The sequence below is a fragment of the Trachypithecus francoisi genome, unplaced genomic scaffold (assembly GCF_009764315.1).
Source record: "Trachypithecus francoisi isolate TF-2019V2 unplaced genomic scaffold, Tfra_2.0 Lachesis_group15, whole genome shotgun sequence".
Lineage (NCBI taxonomy): Eukaryota > Metazoa > Chordata > Mammalia > Primates > Cercopithecidae > Trachypithecus > Trachypithecus francoisi.
Window position 1 is genome coordinate 77960781 of NW_022681460.1, and position 18056 is coordinate 77978836.

Here is an 18056-nt window from a genome sequence, read left to right on the forward strand (position 1 = left end):
TCAAGGGCTCTTATAAGGCTACAGTCGAGGTGTTTACAGGGACTGCAGTATCACTGAAGGCCCTGCAGCTCATTCATGTGGTTGTTGGTAGGATTCCATTCCTCATGCTCTGTTGGACTGAAGACTGCAGTGCTCACCAGCTGTTGGCTGGAGGCCTCCCTTGCCTTCCTTGCTACATGGTTCTCTCCATAGGGCATCTCCCATGGTAGCAGGCTTCCATCACAGTGAGCAAATGAGAAAGCAAGAGAGGGCACACCAGAGGGAAGCCACAGTCTCTTTGTAACCTAACCTCAGAAGGGACATCCCATCACTTTCACTATATACTATTGGTTAAAAGCAAGTCACCAGGTCCAGGCCACACTCAAGGGGAGAGGATTAGATGACAGCATGAATAGTAATACAGCCTATCATAGTTTACCCTTTGGGTCAGTTCCTTTCCTTTCCCATATGCAGAACACACATTTTTAAGGAAAACAACCCCAAAGTTCCATCTCATCAATACTTTTAGCACAGAGCTCATGAGCTAAGAACGATTCACAAGGGTCTCTCTATAGATACAGGTATAGCTCCCTTTGATCTAAATACCTTTGAACTAAAAAGATAAGTTATCTGGTCCTTGCCTCTGTAAACAATATATATCATAGTAGAACAAGGAAAGGATAACTGCAGTAGATAGTCCCATTCTTAAAGAAGGATGACATATGAAAGGATTCATAGAAATCCTGAAATGCAGCTACAGAAGACTGGGGCCCAGTGATCATTTTGTCTCCAACAATCACATTCTCTTTTAGACCATGCCAGTGATTCCCTTGACAATGTCAACTTTTCAAAATTATCCCAAATTATGTATTTGATTCTAAGCAGTGCTATGTGCCACAATTATTTAGAGACTTTTTTTTTCTCTCTCTCTCTCTCACTGTAGATATTTTGAGCCTATCAGGCTTCCTTAGAAAAAGCAAAACCCTGCATCTTCCTTCCTTGAGATGTTTTTCCAACTCAAAGTATTGGCTGGGTACCACCTTGTTCCATTCAGAGATCCTAACAATGGTGTGACAACCATACTTTTGACGGGTCCTTACCAATAGGCATAGTTTTCAGCATCATTTATTGCTCAAAGGTCTTCTCAGTTTTTTCTTTACTAGTTGAAGATGTGAATCAGTTATTCCTTCCAACTGTGCAAATCCCTGAGTTTTGAGACTCTCTCTGAATTCTTTTATATTCCTGCTTGCAAACCAGCCAAATATTTTCTGAGCTCCTCTATCTCTTCTAGTACTTTGGCAAATGTGGCCTGTAGTAATAAACTCATTCTAATAGCATTCATTTTCTACCTCTTTGCAGACAGTACAAACTTATTAGGTATATAATATGCCCTTTAATCTATTCCAGGCTATAGTTCTACAACGTTTTCTCACTGCATCACATGGATTGCCATCTTTTCAGGTCTTCCACAACAATTTCATGCTGTCAGACTGGAATGCCACATAATATAGAATGTGTTGCTGTTGTTACGGCAACATCCTACTCCTGGAACCGATTTCTGTATCTACCAAACATTCAAGGAAGAAATTACAGTTACACAAAATCTTCCAGAGAACAGAAAAAGTGGGAATGATTCCCAAGTTCTTTTATGAAGTTGGTATAACCTTTATATAATCTTAACACCAAAACCCAAGGACTTTACAAGAAAGAAATATTACAAGCATATTACCATAAATATAGATGCATAAATCCTACCAAAAATTAGAACACCAAACTCAGTAGTATATAAAAAAGATCATATATCACCAGCAAGTTGGATTTATGTAAATTTTGTTTGACATTACAAAATCAATGTACTTCTCATTATGAACAAAAGAAAAAAAGAGAGAAAATTATATGATAATCTCAGTATATACAAAAAGTTTTCTTTTTGTTTGTTTGCAAAGGGTCTTGCTCTGTTGCCCAGGCTGGAGTGCAGTAGCTTGATCTTAACTCATTGCGGCCTCAACCTCCTGGACTCATGCAAGCCTCCCACCTTAGCCTCAGCTGGGACCACAGGCATGTACCACCATGCCTTGGCCTCCCAAAGTGCTGGGATTACAGGTATGAGCCCCGCAGCTGGCCCAAAAAGTGTTTCTGATAAACCTCAATACCTGTTCATGACAAAAAGATCTCAGCAAACCAGGACTACAAGGGAATTTCCTAATCTGAATAAGGGCAAATACAATAACCTATAGCAGACATGACACTAATGGTAAAATGATAAAACTTTCTCTCTGTTCACTACCACTATCTTTATTTAACATTATTCTGGAGGATCTTTCCAATGTGATAAACCAATAAAATAAAATAAAATGTTTAATAATTTAAAAGGAAAAAATAGGCCAGGCACGGTGGCTCACGCCTGTAATCCCAGCACTTTGGGAGGCCAAGGCAGTGGATCGCCTGAGGCCAGGAGTTTGAGACCAGTCTGGCCAACATAGTAAAACCCCATCTCTACCAAAAATACAAAAAGTAGCTGGGCGTGGTAGTGCATGCCTGTAGTCCAGCTACTCAGGAGGCTGAGGCAGGAGAATTGCTTGAACCTGGGAGGCAGAGGTTGCAGTAAATTGAGATTGCGCCACTGCACTCCAGCCTGTGTGATGAGGTGAGACGCTGTCTCAAAAAAAAAAAAAAAAAAAGGAAAAAATTAAATTGTCGCTATGTATTACAAACATAATTATCATAATTATATGTAGAAAATATTAAAGAATCTACAGATAAATTCACAAGCTTGGCAAGGTTGCTGCACACTAGGCTTACATACAGAAATCAATTGTTTTTCTGTATGCTAACAACATTTAATAAGCAGCAACATATCATTTATAACAGCATTTAAAAATCCAATATAGGCAGAGGCAGGAGGATTGCTTGAGTCTGAGTGTTTGAGACTAGCCTGTGCAACATAGCAAGACCATGTGTCTACAAAATTTTTTAAAGAAAATTAGCCAGGAATGGTGGTGCATGCCTGTAGTCCCACCTACTCTGGAGGCTAAGGTGGGAGGATTGCTTGAGTCCTGGGAGGTTGAAGTTTTACTGAGCTGTTATCTTATCCCTGCACTCCAGCCTGGGCAACTGAATGAGACCCTGTCTCCAAAACAAAAACAAAAACAAAATCCAATATAAATCAAGGTGGGACAAGTATTCCACATAGAATACTAAAAAGTTTATCCAGACAAAATTTTTCAAGACCTAAAGAAGAGTATACATCTGTGAAGATATTGATTCTTCTAAATTAATCTATTACTCAATACAGTCTCATGAAAACCCAGCAAGTGTGGGGGGTGTGTGTGTGACAAACCGATTATAAAATGTGTATGAAAATGCAAAGGGTCAAGACTAGCAAAGACAACTTTAAAAAGAACAAAGTGGTTGGACTTACTCTACTTGATATCAGGACTTATTATAAAGCTAGTGTAAATAACAGCATGAGATATTGGCACAAGAATAAACAAATAAACCAATGGAACAGAGCAATTATTCCAGAAACAGACCCACATACATATGGACACTTGACCTATGACAAGGATGGCACTGCAGAGCAGTGGGATAGGATGGCTCCAGTCAGTAACACATGTGGTAGAACAACTGCCCAGCTGGACCCAGCTCACCCTCAGAACTATGAGAAATAATAAATGATTATTGTTTGAAACCATTAAATTTTGGGATGGTTTGATATCCAGCAATAACAAAAAAAAATTGGTACCTGGCAGTAGAGTACTGCTATAATATAATTTAAAACATATGATACTGGCGTTGGGACTGGGAAGCAAGTGGAAAGTAAAAGGGTGTGGACGAGTCTAGAGAAAGGCTAGTCAGAAGATTACTGGCATTATGTAGCAGTGGAAAGTTTAGTAACACTGTTACCTACACTAATGTGGAGGATAGAAAATGTGTCAATGAATTTATAGACCTGGCTAAAGAAATTCTGAGCAGGATGTAGAAAGTGCTGATTGGCTCCTTTAGCTGTCCAAGGTGAGAGATATGAATTAAGCTAAAAAATCTGTTTCGTCTTGGGGCAAATTTTAATGATAAAGAATATCTAGGCCGGGTCCAGTGGCTCATGCCTGTAATCCTAGCACTTTGGGAGGCTCAGACCGGCAAATTGCTTGAGCTCAGGAGTTTGAGACAAGCTTGGGCAACATGGCAAAACCCTGTCTCTAAAAACAAATACAACCATTAATACGGTAAAAGAAAACAAAACTTACCCCTGGGACAGCAAGACCAACCCTTCCTCTCTCTCTTCCTCCTCAGCCTACTCAACATGAAGATGATGAGGATGAAGACTTTTGTGATGATCCACTTCCACTTAATGAACAGTGAATATATTTTCTCTTCCTTATGATTTTCTTAATAACATTTTCTTTTCTCTAGTTTACTTCATTGAGAGAATACAGTATATAATACGCATAACATACATTATATGTTAATTGGCTGTGTTATCAGTAAGGCTTCCAGTCAACAGTAGGCTATTACTAGTTAAGTTTTGGGGAAGTCAAAAGTTATGCATGGCCAGGTACAGTGGTTCACGACTGTAATTCCAGCACTTTGGGAGGCTGAGGTGGGCAGATCACCTGAGGTTAGGAGTTTGAGACCAGCCTGACCAACGTGGCAAAACCCCATCTCTACTAAAAATATAAAAATTAGCTGGCCATGGTGGGCACCTGCAATCCTAGCTACTCGAGAGGCCAAGACAGGAGAATCACTTGAACCCAGGAGGCGGAGGTGGCAGTGAGTTGAGATTTCACCACTGCACTCTAGCGTGGGGGACAGAGCATGGCTCCATCTCAAAAAAAAAAAAAAAAAAAAAAAGGGTGAATTTTCAGCTGCACAGGGGATATGTGCCTCTAACTCCCACACTGGTCAAGGGTCAACTATAAAAGAGTTTTAAAGAATCTTAAAGTCTTTGTCCCATAGCACCCCAATCCATAGCCCAAAGCAGAAAAGGACCTATCTCAAAGAGACTTGTGGATATAGCTTTTGTCTAATAGAATAAATTACAATTACATACATACAAAGCCCACAAAATTGTCAAGAGGTTTGTTCTCATGAAAGCATGGCCAGCTTGAAATAAGAAGGACCAAGAAATTTTGAAATAAAAAGTCTCTAAGCCACCATTTTAAGCTGAGTGTCTAGGGAAACAGATAACGTGTCTTTTGAGCTCACAGGTCTCCAGATTGAGAGGAGTGATGAACAAGGAGCCTCATTTGCAACTGGACCTGATGGAGATCATGAGACTGGGCTTCAAGCCTCATACCATAATTGGAAGACACTATGGTGGTGTCTTGGTGTGAAATAAATATATTTTGTGTGCTGCAAGTATGAATTGTGGCCAGAAGGAGGAACACGGTATATTGTCTGTGCCCATGGCCAGGAACAATTGCTCCCATCCCTGTACCCACATACCAGTTCTCTATCAAAAGGTGGAGTCTATTCTTCTCCCTCTCCTTGAATCAATCTGCACTAGCACTGGCTTCTTTTAACCAATGGATATTGTGGAAATGATGATGTGTGACTTCTGGGCATGGACCTTAAGAAGACTTGCAGCTTCTATTTTTGCATTTTTGGAATCCAGCTGCCATGTAAATAAGCCTGGGCTGGGATCCTGGATGACAGGAGACCATATGGAGAGAGCTCGAGCCAGCCCCCAGCTGTTTCAGCCACCCCTGTCAAAGCACCAAATGTGCAAATGAAGTCATCTTGGATATTTCAGTTCCAACTAAGCTTCCAGGTGAGTGCAACCACATGAATCACCCCAGCTCCCAACACACAAAGCATAAGAACTGCCCAGCTGAGGCCAGCCTACCCACAGAATTGTGAAAAATAACACGTTTCCTATTTCAAGCTACTAAACTCTGGAATGGTTTGTTATCCAGAACAGACTGACAAAGCTATGTGTTGGTGAGCATCCAGAGCTCTCACACAGTTGGTGAAAGTACAAATTGGTATATGTACTTTGAAAAACTATTTGGCGTTATTTCCAGAATAATGCCAAACTTGACCCAACTGGAAAAAATATACATGTGGACTAAAATATATCACCAAGAATATGCACAGCTGCACTGGATAGCTCCAAACTGGAGACAACCCAAGCATCCACCAGTAGTCCAGTGGATAAATCTACTGTCATGCATTCATGCAATAGAATACTATACATAAATGAACAGTCTGCTGCTACACGAAACAGTAAGGATGACTCACACACAGAGCACATTACACAGAGGAAGCTGGGAATAAAATAATACATGTGGCATGGGTTCATTTACCAAAGTTCTACCCTGTAGTGTTAGACGTCAAGATAAGGTTTAGCTTTGGGGAGGAAAGAGAGGGTAATGATTGGGAGGGGACACAAGAGGTTATTCTGCATGCTGGTGCTGATGTAGAGAGGGAGCCCTACACTTCCCGTATGCTGTGACGCATTGAATGCTACACTCATGATCTGCATGTTTTTCTATGTCCTATATATCAATCAAGTTTATAAAATGATATCATTTACAATAATATCAAGTACTACTGAGCACCTAGAAAAAATTAAGAGTGCCAACTTTATGAAGAAAATTATAAAATTTTATTGAAAAATACTTTTAAAGTCCTAAATAAATGGAGAGATATGTCTTATTCATGGATTAGAGGACTCAGTAGAGTGAAGAGATTAACTGCCTCAACTTGATCTACATATTCAACGCAAGCTCAGCAACAAGAGATATTGTGTGTGTGTGTGTGTGTGTGTGTGTGTGTGTAAAACTTCAAAGCTGATTCTAAAATATTTATGGAACTTTAAAGGGCCAAAACCAGTCAAGACAGTCTAAATAAACAAGGAAGGGAGATGTGTTTCTAGATACCAAGACTAACTATAAAACTGTAGTAATAAGATGATGTAGTAATAAAAATATTAGTTTGGGGACAGACAACAAAACCTGTGGAACAGAAGAGAAACTCCAAAACAGACCCAGGTATACAGGGGCACTTGTTAGATGACAAATCAGAAGGGGAAGGGTGGATTGTTTCATTTATAGAAAACGGATTATCTGTTTTAAAAAAGAAAAGAAATTGGACCCCTTTCTCACACTATATACACACACACATCAACTGTAGAAAGTTTTTTCATATATATAAAATCAATTACACATGGTCTGTGAATCCCCAGAAGACAAAATTAGGAACAGTGGATGATGTCAGAGAAGAAGATTTTGGCTCAATCTAAGTGGGAAAAAAATCACTCCACAGCTTTAGCTGTCTCCAGAGATTATGTCCATTACTGGAGTTGGTAAAACTCAAGGTGGACAACCACTTGTCAGTGATTTTCTAGCTGGGATTCAAGCATCACAAACTTCTAAGTTTCTAAGCAACCCTCTGTTGCTATAAATTCCAAGAAGAGAGAGTACAACGTGGCTTGGTGTAGCTGAAGAAACTTTTCAGAGTCAAAATAATTCTAGAATAAGACATTTGCAGTGCCTCTGCTCTTATTACATTTCAAGAGAAGAAGCACCATTTTTCAATGAATATATTAGGCATGCATCATATTAGAACAATTTTAGAAATGTTACAGACGAGCAGCAAGGCAGAGAGAGCACTAGATTTGGATCTCTGCTCTGACTCCCCAAAATTAAGGCTTTACAAGTGATTTAGTATTTGGGCCTCAGTTTCCTCATGTGAAAAGCAAGACAGTGATGTGTCTTGGTAAACTATATTATAATGTGTTGTTCAGATAAAAACCTCTTGGCAATGTGGGAAATTAAATACCTCCTTCTGAATCAACACTAAATGAAAACAAATTCTTAGTTTCATAAGATGCCCAGCTGTTGTTACATGAAATCCCTCCAAGAGCCAACATATGGGATTTTTATTTAGCAAGTTCTCAAAATTGTTATTACACTCTGTGTTAAGGGATTACTGAGTTATATAATGAGCTGAACATTACAGAAAGAATAGTCGCTGTCTCTGCTGGTGGGCTTAAATATGTGAGCATAGCATAGTATATTGTGTGTGTGTACATGCATATATGTACAAATTTGGACAGGATTATTTTCTTTTTCTCTTTCCTTTAGTTTTTTACAGTTGGGATTTCACTGTGTTGTTTAGACTGGAGTGCTTCAGCACAATCATGGCTTACTGCAGCCTCAAATTTCTGCCTCAAGGGATTCTCTGGCCTCAGCCTCCCGGGTAGCTGGGGCTACAGGCATGACCAACTGCTCCTGGCTCAGGATTATTATCATTAATATTTATTTATTTTGGGACAGAGTCTCTCTGTGTTGCCCAGGCTGGAGTACAGTGGTACAATCTCAGCTCACTGTAAGGTCCGCCTTCTGGGTTCAAGTGATTTTCCTGCCTCAGCTTCCTTAGTAGCTGGGATTACAGATGCACACCACCACACCTGGCTAATTTTTGTATTTTCAGTAGAGATGGGGTTTCACCATGTTGGCCAGGCTGGTCTCCAACTCCTGGCCTCAAGCGATCCACCCACCTCGGCCTCCCAAAGTGCTGGGATTACAGAAATGAGCCACCATGCGCTGCCTGCCTCAGATTATTTTGATTATGTGAAGATACTAATTTTGTTGACTAGCTAGTCAAGCCAGGGAGAAATGGCAGGCTGACAATAACTACTTCTTTAATGGAATAATTTCTTTTCTTATTCTAGCATTTTACATTGCTCCAAATAGTAGTGCCATAAGATATTAATAGCTATTTCCCCAGAAAACAGGATCTGTGATTAAATGATTGCGATATTAAACATTTCTTTTTTGTAGGATGTTTTGGATGTTTTAATATGCTTAATGTTCACAATGAATCTCCAAGAGGGGAAAATAATATCCAGCATTTTCCTTTGTTCATTGTTATATGGAGACTATCATAGTGTGTATTGATTATCTAATGGGGTTATCATACTGTTTATTTAATGCTGTGTAACAAATTGTCCCAAAATTTGGTGGCTTAAAATAACAAACACTTATTATCTCATGGTTTCTATAAGTGATGAGTGTAGACATAGTTTAGCTGGGTCCCCAGCTTAGGGTCTCTTACCATCCAAGTGTCAGCTGAGGATGCCACAGCTGGACTGGGGAAGAATTAACTTCCAAGCTCACATAAGTGGTTGTTGGCGGGATACAGTTCCTCCTAAACTGTTGGAATGAGAGACTCAGTTCTTTGCTGGTTGTTGGCCAGAGGCTCCCCTCCCATGTGGGCCTCTTTATAGTTTAGCTCACAAAATGGCAGCTCACTTCCACCCAAGTGAGTGAGCAAGAGAGTAAGAGCGGGCAGGCAAGATGGAAGCCAGAGCCCTTGCGTGGCATAACCTCAGAAGTGACAAGTAACACACCGTCACTTTTTGATTCATCAGAACAGGGGTTTAGCAAACACAGTCAGCAGGCCACATCTGGCCCACCACCAGATTTTATAAAGTGTGACTGGGATACAGACAATCTCATTTATTTATGTATTGTCTGTGGTTGCTTTTCTTTAGTAAATTTCACCTATGAGTCTCTTGTTTTCTTATTGTTTCCATATTTATTCAGTATTTTTCTTCATCTGCTTACTGGATAATTTTTTTTTTCTTTTTTGAGACAGAGTCTCACTCTGTCACCCAGGCTGGAGTGCAGTGGCATGATCTTGGCTCACTGCAACCTCCACCTCCCTGGTTCAAGCAATTCCCCTGCCTCAGCCTCCCGAGTAGCTGGGATTACAGGTGCATGCCACCGTGCCTGGCTAATGTTTTTTGTATTTTTAGTAGAGACAGGGTTTCACCATGTTGGCCAGATGGGTCTCGAACTCCTGACCTCAGGCAGTCTGCCCACTTCAGCTTCCCAAAGTGCTGGGATTACAGATGTGAGCCACCACACCTGGCCTCTGTGGCTGCTTTTTTTGGCTACAATGAAATTAAGTAATCGGGAGAAAGACCATATGGCTCAGAAAGCAAAAAATATTTATTATCTGGGCCTTTACTGAAAAAGTTTGTCAACTCCTGCATTATAGGCATCTAGCCCACATCTAAGGGAAGGGGATTCATATAAGGCAAAAAGACCAGGAAGCTGAGGTCATTGGGAGCCATTTTAGAAGCTTCCTCCCCATAGTATCTGCCATAGAATAGGTATTTGGCAAGTATTTGCTGAATGAATAAATGAATAATTGTTCTATAATTGCAGTTCAAACCGTAAGTGCTATGGTTTGAATGTATCACCTCCAAATATCAGGTTTTGAACCTTAATGGCCAACGTAATGATATTAAGAGGTTGGGCCTTTAAGAGATAGGTCATGAGGGCGCCTTCCCTTGTGAGCTGGAATCCAGATCCTTATAAGGCTTCACACAGTGTTCACCTCACTTGCCCTTCCACCTTCTGCCATGTGAGGGCAGAGCATTCCTTCCCTGTGGAGAATGCAACAAGGCATCCTCTTGGAAGCAGAGAGCAGCCCTCACCAGCCAACCAGACCTGTCAGCACCTTGACCTTGGATTTACCAGCCTCCAGAACTGTGAGAAATACATTCCCATTCTTTATAAATTACCCAGTCTCAGGTATTTTATTATAGCAGTAGAAACAGAGACATGCATCTGCTAATTTTCCAAATTCAGGGGCTAAAAAAGCAAGTTATTAGTAAGAAAAAAACAAATTCCTTCACTATTAGGATTTGACAACTGTGTCACAACTGTGACAATTTATCAAGTCTGTGATCTTACTAGCAATTTCCATCATTATGTTTAATAAGTCATACGGTAAAATAAGCTTAGAATTGAATTAAATATAGATTTGACAGATTATTCTTCCATGACATCAGCAAATTAGAAAAAATGGAAGTATTTTAAGGGACTCATTTAAGATGAGAATTCATTCTGGGGCAAGAATACTTATTGTGCATTCTGTTTACAATACAGCAGTCACCAGTATCTTCTATATACAAGAGAGGCTCAAAACCTTAGTGTATAAAACCAAACTCTCAACCATTTTTTCATCCTTTTTGTGTGTCTTTTCTACAGAAGTGAAAATACTGTGCCATGAAGTTCTTCTTTGATTTTTTTTTTTTTTTTTGAGACAGAGTCTTGCTCTGTCACCCAGGTTGGAGTGCAGTGGCGTGATCTCAGCTCACTGCAAGTTCCACCTCCCGGGTTCACACCATTCTCCTGCCTCAGCCTCCCAAGTAGCTGGGACTATAGGGACCTGCCACCACGCCTGGCTAATTTTTTGTATTTTTAGTAGAGACGGGGTTTCACTGTGTTAGCCAGGATGGTCTCGATCTCTTGACCTCGTGATCTGCCTGCCTTGGCCTCCAAGGGATCACAGGCATGAGCCACTGCACCCGGCCTCCTTGATCATTTAAGAATGATCTTTTTCTTCTACAAAATGGCATGTCCCTACTGGAAAAGTGAATGTTGTGGCTGCCATCTCACAGCCCAGCTTTTGACTTCGAATTGAAACTCCAGTGTGGGTGATGCAAAACTGGAGGCCCCTTTGTTACCTCACTCTGTAAAGCAAGGGCCTAAATGATTCCAAAGTCTGTTGCAATAAGGGAATAAAATAGAAGACCCCTATCTGTGTCTTTCCTCATTTGTAACTGGATCCAACAAACGTGCTAAGTAACAAGATCAAAATGAGGAGGGGGATGTGTAGTAAATATTGTATTTAACATCTTAATTTTTGTTTGAGTGTCTACACTGACTGGCACAGCACTAGAAAAATCTCTTCCCCCGTACACTGGCTCATTGAATCCTTAGATTCACACTGGGAGTTACATTATAGAAGAGAAGAACATGGTAGAGAAAATCATTCAGTCGGCATGCAGTGGCTCACACTTGTAATCCAGGCATTTTGGGAGGCCAAAGTGGGTGGATTGTTTGAGTTCAGGAGTTCCAGATCAGCCTGGCCAATATGGCAAAGCCCCATCTCTACAAAAATTAACCAGGTGTGGTGGCATTCGCCTGTAGTCCTAGCTAGTTGGGAAGCTGGAGTGGGAGGACTGCTTGAGCCCAGGAGGCAGAGGTTACAGTGAACCAAGGTCCAAGATTGTGCCACTGCACTCCAGCCTGGGCAATACAGTGAGACCCTGACTCCGAAAAAATAAAAGAAAATCAGAAAATCATCCAAGGTTACACAGGTGGTAATTGGCTATCAAGTTTCAAAATTATACTAGATTTTGTCCTGAAGTGTAAGTTTAACTTGAATATAAAACGGTATTAAAAGAAGAACTTCAGCTGAATTAAATTTAAAGGAATTTAATTGAGCAATGAACGATTCGTGAATCAGGCAGCTCCCAGAATCACAGCAGATTCAGAGAGACTCCAGCGGTGCCTTGTGGTCAGAACAAATTTATAGACAAAAAAGTGAAGTGATGTACAGAAGTCAGAAATGAGGTACAGAAACAGCTGGATTGGTTACAGCTCAGCATTTGCCTTATTTGAACACAGTTTGAACACTCAGCAGTGTATGAGTGGTTGAAGTACGGCTCCTGGGATTGGCCAAGACTCGGCGATTGTTACAGGCACGTACCCCTAAGTTAGGTTTTCATTCCTGTCTACCTATTAAATTAGGTGGCAATTCATCCACAAGGATTCAAATATAAAAGTACAGAGTCCATCTCAGGCCATATTTAGTTTGCTTTAACAACTGCTACGGATGTATTTGGAAATACATTTCTATGTCATGGCTGACTAACCTTTACAACAGGTATATTGATGAGGAACTCAGAAATTGACATTGGCACTTCTATGCTTAGTCAAAGGAAGGTTGGGGCTTGTTGTGTGACAACCTGTAATATGGTAGAATAATAAAAAAAATATATATATATATATGGTTCCTGACATAGAGCTCCTAAAACTTTTGTAGATATGGATGCTAGGATAATCTTTTGTTCTAATATTTGGTTTTTGACCCCAGTTCCTGACACAGAGCTCCAAAATCCCTTGGAATTTCCTGGGTGATAGGAACATCTTTTGTTCAGATGAAGTGAATCTTGGTGGACCCCTAGATAGCTTTAGGATGGGGGCTGGTTACCAGGGAAACCAACCATGTGATTATGCAGCTGGAACTTTCAGCTCCATCCTCTGACCTCTGGGGAGGAGAAAAGGGCTCAAGTTGAGTGATCACCAAATGGCCAATGATGTCATCAATTGTGCCTATGAATGAATCCTCCATTAAAATCCCAAGGGACAAGATTCAGGGAGGTTTGGGATAGCTGAACATGTGGAGGGGCTGAGAAGGCATGGAAGTTCCACACCCTTGCGCACATACCTTTCTCTGGGCATCTCTTCCATCTGGCTATTCATCTGTGTCCTTTGTAATATCCTTTATAGTAAATGGGCAAACATAAGTAAAGTGTTTCCTTGAATTCTGTGAGTCACTCTAGCAAAGTAATCAAACTGGAGGAGGGGCTTGTGGGAACCCAGATTTGTAACTGGTTGGTTAATCATAAACAACATATAGTCACAACCTGGGACTTGTGATTGGCATTTGAAGTGGGGGTCAGTCTTTTGGGACTGAGCCCTTAACCTATGGGATCTGACACTAACTCCAGGTACACAGTGACAGAGCTGGGTTAAATTATAGGACATAGAGTTGGTGGCCACTGGAGAATTAGTTGTTGGTGGGAAGAAATTCCCACACATTTTGGTGACAAGAGGTGAAGGGCAGTACAGAGTATGTGAGAGTAAAGAGAAAAGAGGGTTTTTTTGGGTTTTTTTTCCCCCTCTCAGAAAAATCAAAGCCCGATTAAAAGATGAAACGGCTGAACAATTGCCAGCCCATATAGAGAGCTAAATCCTCACTGGGATCACACAGAAGAGCCATGATGTCAATTAACTGTGTTTCCACAGGTGATCCGTTACACAGCTGGAGAAATGCAAGTTAGTCTGGTCCTTCTCCACTATAGTAGACAGTGGCTTAGAAACTAAAACATTGCTCCTTGGCAGAGGTATGTACCTACATTCGCATACTTCTGCAATTCACACATACAAATTGTGCAATGATTCCTTTGATTATCAAAAATTTACTTCCTTAAATATGCCTCCAAAAAGGTTATCTGGTTCTAAAGATTGCACACAAAAAACGGGAGCAGAAGAAAAGTGTGATTGGTGAAAAAGCAGAAATGAAAGACAATTCCAGTTGAGTTAAATGTTCCACATTTAGGGCATGTAAAGATACATGCCAGTATATAGTTTTTATTAAGTACACACTAACCAATGGATAATGAAAATAATGGCGTGTTTTGAGGAAACCTGGGCTTTGATAGTACAGGTGGTGACAGAAAATACCATACTTGTGCTGGTATTTTGAAATGGTAGATGTGCTCACTGATTTATAAGTTTAAAGCTATAAAATTAAAGCACGCTGTAACAAACAAGATGCAACTGTTGCTATAAAACTTCCAAGTCCTTAACCCTTCTTCCTCCCACTGAAATAATTGTTTTTAGAGCATGATTTTTGAGGTTTCTGTGGAGCACAACTGTCAGTTCCTGCAGAATAGACTGTAGTGGGCTTGCATACAATTGCATGTGTTGCAGTGAACTTTAATACTGATGATGTCAGGATATTCTGTTCTGATACATATATGCAAAGTTTATGAATAAGCACAGCATCGGTATTTTTAAATCGGTAAATATTTTAAAGTACCACTGTTTTATTTGCCCTGTTCCTCAAATCTTAGCATATTAACTCTTACAGCTATCCTTATAACCACGACCTGTATTCACAGTAGATTTTTTGTATTTCTCCTTCATTCCCCCAACCCAGCCCCCACCCTACTCCCTACATTTTTGGACCCCGTAGGAGGAAAGGGGGTAAGAACTGTCAGAAGAAAGAAGGCAGTTGGTGTGAGCCTATGAAAATCAGCGTTTTCCAAAGTGCTCAAGAACTTTACTTCGATCCCAAATCAGTTCTCTGGAGGAGGTAAGGGTTTGTTTGCCATGGCCCGATGCAAACCCTACCCTACGCGCGGATTTTGTTCCTCCCCAGAGCCTCTTGAGAGTCTTGGTTAATTCCAATGCTGCTAAGGGACTCCGGGGTCCCGGAGGGAGGGCCCTGCGCCCCTCGGCGCTGCTTAGGGTCTTCCTGGGCGGCTGCACTGGGAAACTAAGCCGGCCCAGGCGATGTGCCCCGGGCGGCCCCAAGAAAAAGAGAAGCGGCTCAGAAGCCACGGGCTTTACCTCTGGGAAGTGGCCATGAGGCCCGGCATGGTGGCGGCTGTCTCCTCTTGAAACCGTGCAGTGAAAATCGAGTGCGCCCTCTCCGGCCCGCAGCTCCGGAGAGGGGTGGGGCAGGGACAGGGTCATCTCCATAGGGACCCAACAACACTGAGCCGCCACCCCGCCTCAACGGCCGACCTGGACCTCCCCAGCTGCGGTGTGCAGAGCCGCCCGCCCCGTGCGGGCCACCCCCCTTCTCTCAGCAGTCGCAGCGCGAGGCCAGCTAGGTTCGGGTCCCGGCTCCTTTCCCCGTCCCCAGGGAGCTTGCCGTGGGAAAAAGCTTTCGTGGGGTCCCGTGGGTCGCGGCATGTCTCGGAAGCCCTACGAGGTGTCCAGCAGAGGTGCTAGACCCAAGGCCGTGGGATCCCAAGAAGAGACTCGGACACTGAAGCCAACATTTGCTTGATCTCAAACAAAGCCAGCGATGTTAATTAAGGCTGTGTGATGAGGAAAGTGGAGTTTCTTATTTTTTGTCATGTTCATCTTCAGCAGATCCTCAGAAAATGTTAATATTTACTGCAGAATTATCAAGTTCAGCATTATACAGGAGGTACAAAAACAAAATCGCAAAAACAAAACCAAAAAACCCTTCCTCATTAGTTTCTGGTCAAAATGTCTTTTAAGTATTTATTGTGAAGCCTGTTTTTTTTTTTTCTTTTGTATGTAATAGTTATGGCCATGAAAAGATGCTCACAAAACATTACGTATAAAAAGCAGCTTAGAAAACCACCAGAATGGTATGATCTATTTTTTTTTTTTTTGCAACATGTTTAAGAAATCTGGGAGTATGCACACAAATAGGTTAAATGGTTTGCTCTGGCAGTTTTAAAAATCATCTGTAATTCAATTTTTTCTACAATGAATAAGCAACATCTATGTAATAAAAAAGTTTCATTCTAGTAGTTTCTTATGAGAGATGGGATCTTGCTATGCTGCCTAGGCTGGAGTGCACTATAGCCAAGGCAGCAGAGCAATGTCATTGTGCACTATATTTTTATTTTTATTTCAAATATCTTTTTCTTTTTCATCTGTATGCCAGTAAAATCATCATCATGCACTATAGCCTAGAACTCCTAGGCTCAAGCAATCCTCCTGCCTCAGCCGCCAGAGTAGCTGAAAGTACTGGTGCTTGTCACCAAACCAGGCCCTAAATTTTATTCTAATACAGGCACCGCATTTTTTCCTGTTGCCTTGGATATGTGTTTAAGGAGTGTGAAAGGATACAAATTAGATAAGCTAATATTTCACTACCTGGGGCCCATCTGGGGCCCTGTGACACAAAGGGCAAATGAACCAAGTGAATAAACAAGGTCAATCCAACTGCTCTGTCACAACCCACAGGAACCAGCTTTTTGCTTTACTCTATCTCAGGACCAATCCAAGAAAAATTTCACATGACAAAGTATCCTTTTGCCCTGTCAGACCCTAGAGTACTACTTTTTCCCCTTAAATCCCTATTCTCACAACCCAAATGAAGTTTTCTCCGTGACGCTGTAATTTTTAAAAGGGGTATTAAAAAGACCAATTAAATAAACTGATCAAAATACTTTGAATTCAGAAAGTCAAAAATTATTAAAATCAAAATTTGAAAAATATTCAATAAGTCCATCTCCTCCCCTCCCTCAATTAGGTGCTTATTTCTGTGGCCTGGAAACAAGGAGATAGAAGCATGAGCATCTTGTGCAATACAAAGGTAACTGAGCTATAAATAAGCACAATGTGTTCTATCCATACCACGGAGTATGATTCGGCCAAAAAAAGAAATGAAGTACATGCAATCACATGGATGACGCTTAAATCCTTGAAAACATCATGCTAAGTAAATGAAACCAGTCACAAAAGGCCACGTATTGTATGATTCCATTTATATAAAATGTCTAGAATAGAAAATCCAGAGAGCTGGAAAGGAGGTTAGTGGCTGCCAAAGGCTGAGGGGCTGGGGGTCAAGGAGTGACTGTTAATGGGATTCTTTTTAGGGTGATGAAAATGTTCTAGAATTAGATAGATCACAGTGATAGGTATATAACTCTGTGAATCTACTAACAATCACTGAATTGTACACTTTAAAGGGGTACATTTTATGACATGAATTATTGTTTCAATATAGCTTTTTTTTTTTTTTTTGAGACGGAGTCTTGCTCTGTCACGCGGGCTGGAGTGCAGTGGCCGGATCTCAGCTCACCGCAAGCTCCGCCTCCCGGGTTTACGCCATTCTCCTGCCTCAGCCTCCCGAGTAGCTGGGACTACAGGCGCCCACCACCTCACCCGGCTAGTTTTTTTTTGTATTTTTTTAGTAGAGACGGGGTTTCACCATGTTAGCCAGGATGGTCTCGATCTCCTGACCTCGTGATCCGCCCGTCTCGGCCTCCCAAAGTGCTGGGATTACAGGCTTGAGCCACCACACCCGGCCAAAGCTGTTTTTAAAAGGTGATGAAATGAATGTTTACTGAGCATTGCTGATGTCAGCTATTGTGATAGACACCTCTCTCTCTCTCTCTTTTTTTTTTTTTTTTGGAGACAGAGTGTTGCTCTGTTGCCCAGGCTAGAGTGCAGTGGCGCAATTTCGGCTCACTGCAACCTCTGCCTCCTGGGTTCAAGCAAGTCTTGTGTCTCAGGCTCCCTGGTAGCTGGGATTACAGGAGCCCGCCACCACGTCCAGCTAATTTGTGTGTATGTGTTTTTAGTAGAGGTGGGGTTTCACCATGTTGGCCAGGCTGGGTCTTGAACCCCTGACCTCAAGTGATCCACCTGCCACAGCCTCCCAAATGTGTTTTTAGTAGAGGTGGGGTTTCACCATGTTGGCCAGGCTGGGTCTTGAACCCCTGACCTCAAGTGATCCACCTGCCACAGCCTCCCAAAGTGTTGGTATTATAG

The 18056-nt window shown here is 41.5% G+C and overlaps 1 protein-coding gene across 8 annotated transcripts in view; it reads right to left on the bottom strand.

Moving 5' to 3' along the window:
• Window positions 1-17280, bottom strand: part of ECT2L (epithelial cell transforming 2 like) — a 109703-nt gene extending 92423 nt beyond the window's left edge. For all 8 annotated transcript variants that reach the window (XM_033235309.1, XM_033235306.1, XM_033235312.1 and 5 more), the window contains exon 1: window positions 15144-17280. The gene's annotated coding sequence lies outside the window, so the exon portion shown is untranslated. The remainder of the gene's footprint in view (window positions 1-15143) is intronic.
• Window positions 17281-18056: the final 776 nt, after the last annotated feature.